This window comes from Rhinopithecus bieti, unplaced genomic scaffold, assembly GCF_001698545.2.
Source record: "Rhinopithecus bieti isolate Rb0 unplaced genomic scaffold, ASM169854v2 scaffold_41913, whole genome shotgun sequence".
Taxonomy (NCBI): domain Eukaryota; kingdom Metazoa; phylum Chordata; class Mammalia; order Primates; family Cercopithecidae; genus Rhinopithecus; species Rhinopithecus bieti.
The window spans coordinates 2,975,395-2,981,394 of record NW_016818964.1 but is presented as its reverse complement, the minus strand read 5'-3'; positions in this window follow the sequence as shown (position 1 = coordinate 2,981,394).

The following is a 6,000-nucleotide window of genomic DNA, read 5'->3' as shown; positions in this document are numbered from 1 at the left end:
AGTATCAGTTAGCCAGGAGGAGTAAGTTTTTCAGATCTGTTGCACAACAAGGTGACTATAGTTAATAATGTACTGTATATTTCAAAATTGCTAAAAGAGCAAATTTCAAATGTTCTCTTCACCAAAAATAAGTGTGTGAGGTGAAGGATATGTTAATTCACTTGATTTGTTCATTCCACACTGTATACACGCACCATAACGTCACATTGCACCCCACCAAAATACACAATTATAATTTGTCAATTAAAAAAAGATTTTTAAAAAAGAATCTGAGCCTCAGAGAAGTCAAGCAACTTGTCCAAGGTCACAGAGCAAGTTGGTGAGAGAGCGGCAGGCAGGCAGAGCAGGAACTTGGCCCAGCTTCTCCTGAGGGAGCTGGTGCCTGCAGAGCTTGCCTGCCCTACCCCACGTTTCTGGGGCTTTATAAGGCTAATAAACTCGTGGGCCACACCTGGACCAATAAGGAGCATTCACATCACACTTCACACCCCAACTCAACACCCCGATCTAGCCCCTAGGCCCCAGCGTCTGCCCTAAATAATTCCTCAGGACCGACCCTGGAATACTGTAACCACTGCCCAGATGTGGGACTAGGCAGGGAAGGGCTGAACAAAGACAGAGGCAGAAAAGCTCCATGGTAAGAGCACGGACTTTAGCTAAGACACCTAGGTTCAGATTCTGACTCCTGTACTTGGCAGTGTGACTTACGTCAGTCTTCTACCCCTCTCTGTTTCCCAGCCTGCCACATGGGAACAGCAATAATCTCTAGCACGCATATAGCACCTACTATATGGCAGGCACAGCTCTGAGCTCTTGCCACATATGACCCCACCAAATCTACACAACAGCCTGAAGAGACCTGGGCACCAGAATTTGCACCCCTCAGATGATGCAGCTGAGCCATGTCACAGTTAACTAAGACATCTGAATTTGAACCCAGAGCCTATGCTGAAATGTCTGGATTTTAACCCAGAGCCCATGTTCTTGCTAGCTAAATTACCCTGGGTGATCCCAATCCTAACCCACAGGGTTCTTTTGAGGATGGAGTAGATCAGTCTACACTACACTCCAAGAGCTATCACCCAGGGAGGGTTCAATAAAATGCCAGCTACTCCCTGCACCAGGCTCCAGGCACTGGGCTCAGTGCTTACTTGCTGTGGAGAGACCAGAGTAGGGCAGGGGCTGGCAGGTGGGGAGGAGAAGAAGAGCAGAAGGGGGACCCAGACAGTGTAGGCAACTCATCAGTGAAGATGTAGCCCAAAGGAACTAAGGCCAAATGAATGGCACATCTAGGCTATGTTCCTGCCTGTCTGAGAGGATGAGGGCCAAGAGGGGTTTGGGGTCCTGCTTGGTCCAGGAATCGCTCAAAGACTGTGGGTAGGACAAGTGGACCCCAAAGTGCAGACTGGCAGGAGAGGGATCCAGGTAGTTTCCTTGGGCCACCACAACCAAAAGCCAAGTCCCAGGTCCAGCAACAGTCAGGTCCAGCTCAGAAGTCCATGACTTGGAAAAGGACTCAGAGGCCCTTGGAGCACCCACAACCTACCCCTGCCACCCCCACACTGATCACTAGTACTGGGTGGCATCCTTCTTTGCCAACACAGCTCATGATTCCTCAGATAAACAGCCAGATGGGGCTTGGAAAGTCCAGCCAAGACTCATTCTAGAGTTTCTGGTCACCGTAGTCTCTGGCTTCACATGACCTGTCCCTTGCCAAGCAAGACTCATTCTAGAGGTTCTGGTCACCGTAGTCTCTGGCTTCACATGACCTGTCCCTTGCCAAGCAAGACTCATTCTAGAGGTTCTGGTCACTGTAGTCTCTGGCTTCACATGACCTGTCCCTTGCCAAGCAAGGCCTGGGCCCTTCCCTCCTACAGAAAAGATCCTAGAGAGGACTGAGGAAGTTCAGTTGCCCCGAGCAACCCTCCTGGCTCAGCTTCTGTGCTCAGCAGAATTGGGCAAGTTGAACCTAGAGCAGCACAGCTGTGATTTCAGAGAGGTAGCCATTCACGGTCAGTGTGATTTCAGAGAGGTGGCCGTTCATGGGCGGTGTGATTTCAGAGGGGTGGCCATTCATGGATGGTGTGATTTCAGAGGAGCGGCCATTCCTGGATGGTTTGATTTCAGAGGGATGGCCCTTCATGGATGGTGTGATTTCAGAGGGGTGACCATTCACGGATGGTAGGATTTCAGAGGGGTGGCCCTTCATGGAGGGCTTCAGCAAGATGCTCCCTCCAGTATTGGGGGTGACCCCTGAGAGACCAGTAAGTCATTCTCAAATGAGACCCAGATGCAGCAGCATTTGACCTGGGAACCAGGCAAGGATGTCTGGAGCAGGTGCAGCCCTGCCTTTAAGAGAACAAGCCAGCCTCCTAGTCAGCAGGAAGCAGGTCTCATTCACCTGAAGTCACTAGCCAGGCCCTGGTGGGCACAGACCAGTGGTTCAGGGAACATGTGAGGAACAGCTCAATGTTGCCTATAAAAAGGGTTATTTTATTTTAAAAATTGATTCCTCTTTATTAAAGGGCTAAGAGGTTGATGATGAAAGAAAAGGTCTTGGCTGGCATTTCCCAAGCAGGATCCAGTACTTGGTGGGCACCAGTCACTGAAGAGATAAAATAACAATCTTAGCAGTGATTCTCATGCCTTAACATGTGCTTGAAACTGTGCTAGGCTCAAGCATCACCCAATCCTCACAACAACCCTGTGAAGCACGGAGTATCTGTAGCTCCACCAGAGGTGAGAGCATGCCCCAGAGAGGAAAGTTGCAAGATCACCTGCTGACAGTGGTGGAGCAAGAGTCAGAGCTCAGCCTTTTCTCTTTTTCCTTAACTCTGCATTTGGAAGTAATTCCTAACCTACAGAAAAGCTGCAAGAATAAAAATAATACAAACAACACACACACAATTTCTCTCCCCAAGACACACACACACACACACATGTATACATGCATATATGTGTCTGTATTAATTTTTTTCAGAATATTTTGAGAATAAATTGTATACATCATACCCCTTTACCCCTAAATACTTCAGTGTGTATTTTCTAAGATTTTGAGATACTACTTTTCAGTAAACCTATCAACTTGAGGAAAATTAGCACTGATACCTTTATCTAACATACCATCTATATTCTAACTTCGTCACTCTTGTCCCAATCAGGTCCTTAATACATAGCACATGTTTTCTCCGATTAAGGATACAAGCTCTGCATTTAGTAAGTCATTAAGAACTTTCAGAAGGTCACCCGTATCCTGGGAGGAGCTTCTTGTCAATGCTCTCCAAGAGTGACCACCTCCTACTCTGAAATCACACCATTACTGATCTCATGTCTCTTTAGTATCCTCTGAGAGGTAACACATTTTATCTTTTATGACATGACATTTTTAAGCAACACAATCCTCATCATCACTAATGGTATCATATATATGAAATAAGATAAATTTGACCTCTACCTCACACCATACACAAAAATCAAATCCAGATGTATAACGAACCTAAAAGTGAAAAATAAAGCAATAAAGCTTTTCAAAGAAAACATAAGAGAATGTTTCATAACATTTGGGTCGGCAAAGATTTATCACACAGAACATAAGCAGCATTAACTGTAAAAGAATAAACAGGCAATTTGAACCTCATTAAAATAATGAATGATGTTCATCAAAAGATTCCATTGAGAGTGAAAAGGTAAGTCACAAACTTATATTGCAATATATTGATCTGGCAAATGATTGTTAAACTTACCAATTGATAAGAAAAAGACAATATGACAGAAATAGGCACTCTGTTCAATCTAACTTAAACAGTTACTTCTCAACAGATGATATCCAATGACAAAAAAATTTAAAAGGTAATCAGTTTCATTAGTCATCAGAGAAATGAGGTATAAAACTATTATGTGAAACCATTACACACCCCACCAGAATGAATAAAATGAAAAAGACGGACAACGTCAAAGATTTGCAAGGATGCGGAGCAATTGTGCCTCTCATACACCATTGTTTGGAAATATAAATTGGTTCAATCGCTTTGGAAAATTGTTTGACAGCCTCTACTAAAGCTAAATATATGACCCAGCCATTTCTTTTTAGTTATCTAAAAAGATATGCTATATAATAACTCTTCCAAAATTTAATGAATTAAAAGAACAATCTTGGCTAAGCAAGGTGGCTCACACCTATAAATCTCAGCACTTTGGGAGGCCAACATGTGAGGATCACTTGAGGCCAGTAGTTCAAGACCTGCCTGGGCAACATAGTGAGACGCCATCTCCACAAAGATAAGCAAAGAAAAGAACAAAAACAACTCTATTATTACTCACAGTTTTTAGGTTAGAAATTCAGGCAGGGCATGCCTGAGTGATTTTTTCTGCTCCACACGGCATCAGCTGGGATCACTCAGAAGTATTCACTAGGTGGCTGGGATGGGCTGATCCAAGACGGCTGCACTCAGGTGTGTGGCACAACGGTGGGGATAGCTAGAAGGAAGGACTCAGCTGGTTCTTTATCTCTCCACATATTGTCTCAAGGTTTTTCCACATAGTCTCTCTAGCAGAGCGCTTGTACATCTTACAAGGTGACTCAGGGCTCTAAGAGCCCAAGGCAGAAGCTGCGAAATTACTTATGAACTAGCCTTGAAAATTCCAGAACATCACTTCTACATTCTATTCGTCAAGAAAGCCAGTAAGACAAGCCAAGATTCACAAGAAGGGAGGAATAGACTCTGTCTCTTGATGGTGGCGCAGCATGCTCACAAAGGGAGAGAGGGAAGGACGGCAGCCATGTTGGAGAAAAAACACTGCAGTCCACCATATGGGCTCAACACTTCATTTTCCCTCACACATGGAAAATACACCCACCTCCGCTGTGACTCCCAAAGTCTCATCCAACTGCAACACCCCCTTAAAATCCAGATACCCTCATTTAAATCAGTCACGGTACGGTGGATGATCCTTAAATGTCCTTCCTGAAGTGTGTAGCTTCTCTCAATCTGAAGACCTGTGAAGGGAAGAGACAAGTTCTCTCCTCCCACTTCTCCACACACAATATAAAATGGTGAGACACACATGATTTCACACAATTGGCACTCCCAGTCTGCTCCTGGGAATAATTCACCATGGCCCCTTGCTGTGTCTTTTGAGATCTTGATTCTGCCTGGGTCACACTTCCTTTTCCATAAAAATACCTCATGTTTGAGGCTGAGCCTCTGTATCCTGTTTCCTGCCTGTAGAAGGTTGAAAGTTCAAAGGCCTTTCATCATTTTGCACTGTCTTGCCCCTTTGAGACAAAGCTAATCTAATTTTTTTAATTGTGATTTTTATATGAATTAATTTATAATCCACTCCACTATAATAAAGGCCATAACCACCAATCTTTCCAAGATAAGCTTTTCTATATTTTTGTCTATTTATAAACCTGGTATGGAACATTAACCTTAAAATCCTTAGCCTTAGAGGACCTTATATCTGATCCAATGGTCTGCTAAGGCAGCACTTTAGAATTTTCTGAGGTATTTATAAAGACTTTTACAGTTACACTCTAGATATATGTTTGTTTTGAAATTATTTCTTAATTGGATAATATTGGAAAGACTAAGAAGGAGACACTATATTATTTTTAACCCAATAAGCCCCGGCTCTTTTATATTTAACAAAAATGTTAAGCTTATCTATTTCCTCTCACACTTTACTGCAAGTATCGAGAAGTCAGACAAAACTTCAGAAACCTTCTTAGCTTCAGAGAAATATCATTAGAAAAGAAATATCATCAAAAAAGAAGGCACAGAGAGTTTGGAAATAAAAGGATGAAAAGTATCAGGTAAGAGTGAACCAAAAGAAAGGAAAGCAATCATAACAATGGATAAAATTAAATTTAGGACAAAAGTATGCTATATGGAAAAAAGATACAAGAAAAATAAATACAACAAGAGGATATAATTATCAAAAGTATATATGCTTTAATATACAGTCTTAAAGTGAATCAAGCAACAACTGACAGAGAGA